The 10841-nt window shown below is 45.3% G+C and overlaps 1 long non-coding RNA gene across 1 annotated transcript; it reads right to left on the bottom strand.

Moving 5' to 3' along the window:
* Positions 1-2118: 2118 nt before the first annotated feature.
* LOC134738973 (uncharacterized) lies at positions 2119-8641 on the bottom strand. Its single transcript, XR_010125279.1, has 2 exons — positions 8408-8641; positions 2119-3671 (listed from the first exon to the last, which is right to left on the bottom strand). It is a non-coding gene; the product is annotated as an uncharacterized LOC134738973 (long non-coding RNA).
* Between the last annotated feature and the right edge of the window lie 2200 nt (positions 8642-10841).

Genomic DNA, 10841 nt, shown 5'->3' with positions numbered 1-10841 from the left:
GGGGTTATGGATTCCTTCAAGCCTTCATGTCCTGGCCTGAAGTTCATTTGCTTCCCAGGAGGACTGAGGCTCATTCTCATTCTTTTTTTTTTTTTCCCGGAGTCTCACTTTATTAGCAGGCTGGAGTGCAGTGGTGCGATCTCCACTCACTGCAGCCTCCGCCTCCCGGATTCAAGCAATTCTTCTGCCTCAGGCTCCCGAGTAGCTGGGACTACAGGTGCGCACCACCGCACCCAGCTAATTTTTGTATTTTTAGTAGAGACGGGGTTTCACCATGTTGGCCAGGATGGTCTTGATCTCTTTACCTCATGATCTGCCCGCCTCAGCCTCCCAAAGTGCTGGGATTACAGGTGTGAGCCATGGCACCCGGCCCATTCTCATTTCTTTTAGGAGCAACCTCTCTACTCCACCCACAAGGTGAGGCCTGGCCCCAGGATTCCCCAAAAACAATCCTACCGCACCCACGCACCTGGGAGGTGCCCTCTGGAGCCAGTCCAATGGTCTCCTTCAGCATTAAGTGAGGGCATGAGTGTCTTGCTACAGACCTGGGGGCTGCTGGCCTCTCTACAGTGACAAATGCTACATCCCATACTCATACCTCCCCAAGTAGAAGCAATCACTTTTAGTAGCAGAAAAATTGAAATACCTCTCTCAAAGTAACAAAGTCAAGAGTATGCACACTTCGGCCAGGCGCAGTGGCTCATGCCTGTAATCCCAGCACTTTGGGAGGCCGAGATGGGTGGATCACGAGGTCAGGAGATCGAGACCATCCTGGCTAACATGGTGAAACCCTGTCTCTACTAAAAAAATACAAAAAAAATTAGCTAGGCGTGGTGGCGAGTGCCTGTGGTCCCAGCTACTTGGGCGGCTGACGCAGGAGAATGGCGTGAACCCAGGAAGAGGAGCTTGCAGTGAGCCGATATTGCACCACTGCACTCCAGCCTGGGCGACAGAGTGAGACTCCATCTCAAAAAAAAAAAAAAAGAGTATGTACAATTTTAGGGGTTCCTGGTGATTTTCCAGAAGTGTGGACACAGATGTGTTTAAGGCATAGTCTCTCCACCTGGTCACTGTTGATGTTTTGGGCCAGATGATACTTGGGTGGGGAAAAAGGGACTGTTCTGTGCATGTACCCACTAGATGCCAGTAGCACCTACCCCCACCCTCCAGTTGTGACAACCGAAAATGTCTCCAGACAATGCGAAATTCCTCTGGGGGTAAAACTTCCACCACTGCTTTAATGCAATTAATTTGCAATCTCTCAGCTTCCATAAGTGCTTTTGCCTACAATTCATCTTCAGGGCCCATGTTTTGAGGTTAGTTTCCACCTTCCCTTCCACAATCACCCTTCCTTCACTTCATAAAGAAAAGCATGCTCCTCTCTCCCACCTTGGACTCTCACTAGGATGACCTGGGTGTGAAAATCTCTGGGGCACAAGCTAAGAGACAACTCAGTTGAGAAACAGAATGATTTCAGTGACTGGGTGACAAGCCCTTTAAGAATGCTGGCACTTATTAATATTTGCTTACAAAAATAATGTAAATAGGAACTACTCAAATTGCCTGCTGACCAATCAATCATTATACAAATTTTTGAAGGTTTTATTATGGGAAATTTTATATGTTCCTGAAATTAGAGAGAAGTATAATGAGCCACTCAGCTGAGTTCCCAACACTCAGCTTCGATTAGCAACATGAAAATCAGGATTTTAAACATTTATGGTGACTGTTATGGGGACCAAGGGAAAACTTCCTCTTCACCCTCTGAGGTTTTGCTGAAAAATCAATGGACAAAAGGCTGATTAAGGCTGGGCCTGGTGGCTCTCACCTATAATCCCAGCACTTTGGGAGGCTGAGGTGGGTGGATCGCTTAAGCCCAGGAGTTTGAGACCAGCCTGACCAACGTGGCGAAACCCTGTCTCTACTAAAAATACAAAAATTGGCCAGGTGTGGTGGGGCATGCCTATAATCCCAGCTATTTGGGAGGCTGAGGCATGAGAATCACTTGAATCTGGGAAGCAGAGGCTGCAGTGAGCCGAGATCATGCCACTGCACTCCAGCCTGGGCAACAGAGTGAGACTCCATTTCAAAAAAAAAAAAAAAAAAAAAAAAGGCAGATTAGAAGGATAGAAGGCATTCAAATGTATTAACATGCACACAGGAGAACCCCAGAGCGATGACCCCAACTCCCCAGTGGGGCTCAGTAGCTTCCACGCCTTCCTGAGTGGACAGACAGAATGGGGACTTGAATCATGGCAAAACAGGTATGGGAGGGGGAGAAGAGGAGGTCTGGTTAGCAAAGGTGGTCTTGTTAGAAACTTTACAGATAGCAGTGCTCAGAGAGAATAGATGATGAATGCTTTTCAGACTTTTAAAGATGTCTGACTCTCAGTTAATCTTTCCTGGATAGGACAAGGGAGGGCCTGAGAGGAAGCCTGGTTGCATCAGTGCAGATTTTCTCGACAGATGCAAATCTCCCTGACAAAAGACAGCGTTTTAGTTACTCTTGTATTTCTAGCCCTTCTGAATCACCATCTTGAACTATGTCAAGGAAATATATTTTGGGGTGAAATATTTTGGTTTTCTTCACTATGGAAAATTTCAGACTTGTACAAAAATAGAGAGACTAGGGTTATGAACCTCCCTGTGCCTGTCACCTAGTACATTAGGTTTCTGTTGCTGTGCAACAAATTCCTACAAACTTAGCAGCTTAGAACAATATCCATGGATTAGCTCACACCCTGTGGTCGGAAGTCCAGCATGGCTAGGCTTTCTGCTCAGCATATCGTAAGGTTGAAGTCAAGGTGTTGGCTGGGCTGTGTTCTCATCTGAAGGCTCTGGCGGGAGAATTCTCCTTGAAGTCTGCTCCTGTTGGCAGACTTCCATTCCTTGTGGCTGTAGGACCTAGGACCCTGTTTCCATGCTGACTGCCCACAGTGGCTGCCCCAGCTGCTACTAGCCACTCGCATCCATGTGCTGTGGCTCCCTCCATCCTAAAGCCATCAGTGGTCTGTTGAATCCCTGTGCTTTGAATTGCATCTGGGAGGAGCCAGAGGAAACTCTGCTTTTGGAGGACTCATGTGATTTAGGTCAGGCCCACCAGAATACTCTCCCCGGCTAGAGGTCAACTGTGCCATAGAACCTAGTTACAGGAGTAAAATCTATTGCCAGACAGTACTGGGGATGATACAGGGTGTTTATATCAGAGGTGGGGACCTTGGGGACCATCTCTGAATTCTACCTATCACACTCAGCTTTAAGAATTATCCATTCATGGCCAGTTTTTTTTCAACTTGTACAGGATGAATTCTCTGGGAGCAGACTCTGAGATCCAGGTTAGCTTGCAGAAGTTGAATAGGGAGTGCTCCCAGGATCAAATCTGTGCAAAGAAGAGAAGGAGCAGGGCTGGGAAGAGTGAGTTCTAGGGGATGGACCTGGGAGCTGACCCAGTGGGGCAAGCCCTGATGGAGAAGACACTGGATGTGGGCTGTCACAGACAAGGGCTCAGCACAGGCTGGTACTCCTCAGTGAGGTGCTTCTCGAAGATACTGACAGAGCCAGGCTGTCTCTTGGCAATGCTTCAGCAGGTGGGGGAATAAGGCCTTCCCTTGTGCACAGTGCATTACAGCCATTGCACTGCCCTGCATTTCTGTATCTTTCTTCCAGTGTTCCTTTGAAGTAAATTTCAAATATTATGTTACTTCATCTATAAACATTTCAGATGCATCTTATTTAAAGCACAAGATACCATAATATTATTAGCTGGCACAAAATAAGTTAGTAATTCATATTATAAAAATTGTGGGAGGTGCAGTGGCTCAGGCCTATTGTGCTGGCACATAATCACATAATGAGATGAGGTCAGGTGTTCGAGACCAGCCTGGGCAACATAGAAAGCCCTCATCTATGTAACAAAAGAAAACAAAAAAATGTAGCTGGGCGTGGTGGCTCATGCCTGTAATCCCAGCACTCTGGGAGGCTGAGGCAGGTGGATCACCTGAGGTCAGGAGTTCAAGACCAGCCTGGCCAACATGACAAAACCCTGTCTCTATTAAAAATACAAAATTAGACAGGTGTGGTGGTGTGCACCTGTAGTCCCAGCTACCCTGGAGGCTGAGGCAGGAGAATCTCCTGAGCCTGGGAGGTGAAGTTTGCAGTGAGCTGAAATTGCACCATTGCACTCCAGCCTGGGCAACAGAGCAAGACTCTGTATCAAAAAAAAAAAAAAAATTGTTGGTGTTAAAAGTTTTAATTGTCTTGACACAGGATTTTTCTCTACCACTTTGCCAAGCAGGGACCTCCATGGCTGGGGACCCACACCCCCACCCCCAACCTTGCCTGGGCTTTGCTCAGCCCCAGGCCTGCTGCTGGAGATATCCTGACCACTCAGCCCCACCTGCATTATGGCTTGTACCCAGTTCCCAAGCTCTTGTCCAAGAAGAACGAGAAGAATGAGGGTACGCTGACAATGAGAAGAATGAGGGTATGCTGATAATGAGAAGAATGAGGGTATGCTGACAATGAGAAGAATGAGGGTACGCTGACAATGAGAAGAATGAGGATACGCTGACAATGAGAAGAATGAGGGTATGCTGACAATGAGAAGAATGAGGGTACGCTGACAATGAGAAGAATGAGAAGAATGAGGGTACGCTGACAATGAGAAGAATGAGGGTACGCTGACAATGAGAAGAATGAGGATACGCTGACAATGAGAAGAATGAGGGTACGCTGACAATGAGAAGAATGAGGATACGCTGACAATGAGAAGAATGAGGGTATGCTGACAATGAGAAGAATGAGGGTACGCTGACAATGAGAAGAATGAGAAGAATGAGGGTACGCTGACAATGAGAAGAATGAGAAGAATGAGAAGAATGAGAAGAATGAGGGTACGCTGACAATGAGAAGAATGAGGGTACGCTGACAATGAGAAGAATGAGGATACGCTGACAATGAGAAGAATGAGAAGAATGAGGGTACGCTGACAATGAGAAGAATGAGAAGAATGAGAAGAATGAGAAGAATGAGGGTATGCTGACAATGAGAAGAATGAGGGTACGCTGACAATGAGAAGAATGAGGGTATGCTGACAATGAGAAGAATGAGGGTACGCTGACAATGAGAAGAATGAGGGTACGCTGACAACGAGAAGAATGAGGGTACGCTGACAATGAGAAGAATGAGAAGAATGAGGGTATGCTGACAATGAGAAGAATGAGGGTACGCTGACAATGAGAAGAATGAGAAGAATGAGGGTATGCTGACAATGAGAAGAATGAGAAGAATGAGGGTACGCTGACAATGAGAAGAATGAGGGTACGCTGACAATGAGAAGAATGAGAAGAATGAGAAGAATGAGAAGAATGAGAAGAATGAGGGTACGCTGACAATGAGAAGAATGAGAAGAATGAGGGTACGCTGACAATGAGAAGAATGAGGGTACGCTGACAATGAGAAGAATGAGGGTACGCTGACAATGAGAAGAATGAGGGTACGCTGACAATGAGAAGAATGAGGGTACGCTGACAATGAGAAGAATGAGAAGAATGAGGGTATGCTGACAATGAGAAGAATGAGAAGAATGAGGGTACGCTGACAATGAGAAGAATGAGAAGAATGAGGGTACGCTGACAATGAGAAGAATGAGAAGAATGAGAAGAATGAGAAGAATGAGGGTATGCTGACAATGAGAAGAATGAGAAGAATGAGGGTACGCTGACAATGAGAAGAATGAGAAGAATGAGGGTACGCTGACAATGAGAAGAATGAGGGTACGCTGACAATGAGAAGAATGAGAAGAATGAGGGTACGCTGACAATGAGAGGAATGAGGGTATGCTGACAATGAGAAGAATGAGGGTATGCTGACAATGAGAAGAATGAGGGTACGCTGACAATGAGAAGAATGAGAAGAATGAGGGTACGCTGACAATGAGAAGAATGAGGGTACGCTGACAATGAGAAGAATGAGAAGAATGAGGGTACGCTGACAATGAGAGGAATGAGAAGAATGAGAAGAATGAGGGTACGCTGACAATGAGAAGAATGAGAAGAATGAGAAGAATGAGGGTACGCTGACAATGAGAACAATGAGGGTATGCTGACAATGAGAATGAGGATACGCTGACAATGAGAAGAATGAGGGTACGCTGACAATGAGAAGAATGAGAAGAATGAGGGTACGCTGACAATTCGAAGGGCGAGGATGGGCAGAGAATTTTGTTGAGCAGAACAGCTCTCAGCGGAGAGTGGACGTGGGGGTGGTGCCTCACTCCCACAGTCAGGTGGTTTCTCTCTCCAGTGTGGCTGAGTTTGGGGTCTTTATGGGCTCAGAATAGGGGAGTGCATGCTGATTGGTTTGTGAGTATGCAAAAAAGGCTAAAGCAAAGACACCACTCAAAGGTGGGCATGACAGCGTAGAGAACCAATTAGGAGGTATATATAAAACAGGTGAAGGGTGGGGATCAATCAGAGGAAAGTGCACCAAATGGGAAGACAGGTTCTCAATCCAGTCCGTGGATTTGACCTGTAGCTTGACTTTCAGGCTTTAAACTGTTTTTGGCTTGGCAGTGGGGTTTCACCAGGGACCCACTGTTATCCACCTAGGCATTTGCCTGCCTCTTGCCACTATCAGTCTCATAAATGTAACTTCCTCTCTCTTTCTCTCTCATGTGCACACACACACATACACACACACAACTGAAAACAGATAAACTTGGCTGGGTGTGGTGGCTCATGCCTGTAATCCAAACGCTTTGGGAGGCTGAAGTGGGAGAATCACCTGAGGTCAGGAGTTCAAGACCAGCTGGCCAACATGGTGAAACCCTGTCTCTACTAAAATACAAAAATTAGCTGGGCATGGTGGCGGGTGCCTGTAATCCCAGCTACTTGGGAGGCTGAGGCAGGAGAATCGCTTGAACCCGGGAGGCAGAGATTTCAGTGAGCTGAGATTGTGCCACTGCACTCCAGCCTGGGCAACAGAGTGAAACTCTGTCTCAAAAAAGAAAAGAAGAGAAAAGAAAAGAAAAAAGAAAGGAAAAGAAAAGAGATAAGCTCTCCCTCTTTTTCCTTGCAATTGATTCGCTAATGAAACCGGCCCTTTTGTCATAGAGACTTGCTCATAGTCTGGAATTTGCATCTGTACAGTATCACGTAACCTGTTTCTTTGTCCCCTGTATTTTCTATAAGTTGGCAATTCGATCTAAGGCCAGGTCAGGATGGTGTTAGAAACAAGTGCTCAGTGCTGCAAAGAAAAACCAGCACTTAGACAGAAAATTTCTCAGCAAGGCCTCATTTACTTCTGCAGAAGGGTGCTGCCTGTGTCCATCTGCTTGCAAGAGCACACCGAACAAAGGAGAGAAGGGTTTTTACCCTGCATGCAGCTTCTGTTCCTGTGTCCTTTCCCCATTGGTTGGAGTTGGATCGCACAATCTAAACTAACCCAATTGGATAAGACTTAAACTTTCTCTAAATATGGTAAACGTGCAGTTAAGAGAAGGATGGGGTAGGAGTATTTGTCTGTTAAGAGTACAAGGCATGTCTGAACATGTCTGGGCATGTCAGGGCACAACCAGAGCGGGAGAGTTGTTTGCAGGCTAGAAATGAGAGAGTACAAGGAGGTTGGGCTTCTGAACAAAGAGCAAGAACTTTACACAATTAAACCCTTTGAAGAGGAATTTATCATTCCTAACAATGGGTTTTCTCAAGACTACTCCTGATCTGTCCATCACAAGATGTATAATATTTGGCAGTTTCTGTTTTTATAATGTTAGCTGCTGGGTTTTTTCTTTTCTTTTTCTTTTTTTTTTTTGAGACAGGGTCTCAATCTGTCACTCAGGCTGGAATGCAGTTGCTTGATCGTGGCTCATTGCAACCTGCACCTCCTGGGCTCAAGTGATTCTCCCACCTCAGCCTCCTGAGCAGCTGGGACTCAGGTGTGCACCACCATGCCCAGCTACTTTTTTGTATTTTTTTGTAGAGACGGTTTTTACCATGTTGCCCAGTCTGGTCTCAAACTCCTGGGCTCAAACGATCCACCTGCCTTGGCCTCCCAAAGTGTTGAGATTACAGGAGTGAGCCACCACACCCAGTCAAACTGAAAAGTATCTGAGACAGGTCTCAACTGAGAAGTTTACTTTGCCAAGGTTAAGGGCAATGCCCAGGAGACAGGTCTGTGCCTTTCTCCAAAGATGATTTTGAGGGCTTCAATATAAGGGAAAAAACAGGCTGGTGTGGAAAGAAGGAGGGTATGGTCACATTATTGAATCCACAGGTTTCAAGAGAAAAGGAGCAGGTAGGGGAATAGTCAATTTCAATTATGTATTCCTTGGATGTTCAGAAAATCGGCACTTTACAGAAGATAAGGTGAACACAGAGTAGGCTAAATATCCCCCCAAGATACTTACCTTACCTGTAGCTCTCTGCTTAGGAACAGAAGGAAAGGCAGCTTCTTGTACGACTCAGATTTCAGCTTAATTTTTTTCTTTTGGCAGAGTGAATTGGGAGTCCCAAGTTTTTATTTTCCTTTCATATCATGCTCAGCAACTAGATAGAGATAATTTTTGATAAACGTTCACTAAATAGCTTTTGACCTATAAATCAGAAAGAATCCAAAGACTCGAGTGGAGGTGACATTTTGGGATTCCTTCCAAGCCCATCACAAAGCCTCACCCCAAAACATGGAAAACAGGAGCAGCAGAGGCACTAGGTCCTGTCTCCATGTGGCAAGAATGCATGTTTCAATCTGTGACACCTGCAGGCATTGAAGGAAGAGGGAAGAAGCTCCATCTAGTTCATTAAGAGATGTATCTCCAGGCGGGGCGTGGTGGCTCATGCCTGTAATCCCAGCACTTTGGGAGGCTGAGGCAGGCAGATCACTTAAGGCCAGGAGTTCGAGACCAGCCTGGCTAATATGGTGAAACCCTGTCTCTACTAAAAATCCAAAAAATTAGCTGGGCATGGTGGCATGCACCTGTAATCCCACTTGCTCGAGAGGCTGAGGCAGAAGAATCGCACGAACCCAGGAGGCAGAGGTTGCAGCAAGCTGAGATAGCACCACTGTACTCCAGCCCTGGGTGACAGAGCGAGACTCTGTCTCAAAATAAATAAATAAGTAAATAAATAAATAAATAAAAGAGATGCATTTCCAGTGAAATCGGACTTTTTATGCTGAAAAATTATTTATCAAAGGTTATGAAATATTTGTTTTGATCAATTGTATACTAATAATTGCAATAATAATCCAGAAAAGCTATTTTTCTTTCTTTTTTTTTTTTTGAGATGGAGTCTCACTCTGTCCCCGAGGCTAGAGTGCAGTGGCTTGATCTTGGCTCACTGCAACCTCTGTCGCCAGGGTTCAAGTGATTCTTCTGCCTCAGCCTCCCGAGTAGCTGGGATTACAGGCTCCTGCCACTGTGCCCAGCTAATTTTTGTATTTTTAGTAGAGACAGGGTTTCACCATTTGGCCAGGCTGGTCTTGAACTACTGACCTCGTGATCCACCCGCCTCGGCCTCCCAAAGTGCTGGGATTACAGGCATGAGCCACCGTACCTGACCAGATTTTTTTCTTTTTAACATTCAGAGACTATGATCATATAAAAAGAAATATATCAATTTATATAATTTTTTGTTGCAAAGATACATGATAGATGATCAATAAATCTACTGCATGAAGATAAACTTTTGTGGGAATAAGAATATGAATTCAAGGAGGAAAGGAAATGATGTAAAGTTTCAGAACCTATAAAGAAGAGTTTCTGGAGTTTCTTTTTAAAAAAAATTTTTTAAAAATTTTTCTGAGACAGGGTCTTGCTCTGTTGCCCAGGCTGGAGTGCAGTGGCACAATCTTGGCTCACTATACCTTCACCTCCAGGGCTCAAGAGATGCTCCTACCTCAGCTTCCCAAGTAGCTAGAATTGCAGGCACACACCAGCACACCTGGCTAATTCTGTTCATTTTCTTGTAGAGACAAGGTCGTCTCACTATGTTGCCCGGGATGGTTTTGAACTCTTGGACTCAAGCAATCCTCTCGCCTTGGCCTGCCAAAGTGCTGGGATTATAGGAGTGAGCCACCATGTCCGGCCGAGTTGCTTTAATTTCAAAGTAGACAATGATGGGTATCAAATTGCTTTGATACGAGATTCCATTGAATGCATTTATAAGAGCGATAAAGCAAGTTTATTTTAAAATGTGAATATTTACAACCTACTGTAAAGTATTCCTTTTGCAACTATTTAAACGTGTCAGGAAATATTTTAGATGTTAATTAAAACATGAAGAAGTAAATTGATTTATAAAATTCTCTTGGGGGTAAACAAGCAGAAATTAAGACATGAAATGTTTAAAGTTTACCTCCATCCAATCTCCCTGCCCTACTTCTCAGTCTAAACCTTGGCGTTCACATTTCTTCACTCATGTAGAGCAATGAGGAAGTACTTGCCTTACGTTGACATCAACACAAGCCTACGTGATTAGCTGCACACTCACGACAGAGTCTCACTCTGTTGCCCAGGCTGGAGTACAGTGGTGCACTCCCAGCTCACTGCAACCTCTGCCTCCCGGGTTCAAGAGATTCTCCTGCCTCAGCCTCCCTAGTACCTGGGATTATAGGTGTGTGTCACCATGCCCCGCTAATTTTTGCATTTTTAGTAGAGATGGGGTTTCATCATGTTGGCCAGGCTGATCTCGAACTCCTGGCCTCAAGTGATTCACCCACCTCAGCCTCCCAAATTGCTGGGATTACAAGCGTGAGCCGCCACGCCCAGTCTGCACACTCACTTTGAAAAAGGATTTGTATAGCTTGTAATAAGACGTTACTATACTTGTATTCTGGGCAGATAA

Source organism: Pongo pygmaeus, chromosome 22 (genome assembly GCF_028885625.2).
Source record: "Pongo pygmaeus isolate AG05252 chromosome 22, NHGRI_mPonPyg2-v2.0_pri, whole genome shotgun sequence".
Taxonomy (NCBI): Eukaryota; Metazoa; Chordata; class Mammalia; order Primates; family Hominidae; genus Pongo; species Pongo pygmaeus.
The sequence above is the reverse complement of the archived record's forward strand: the minus strand, read 5'-3'. Positions and strand labels throughout refer to the sequence as shown.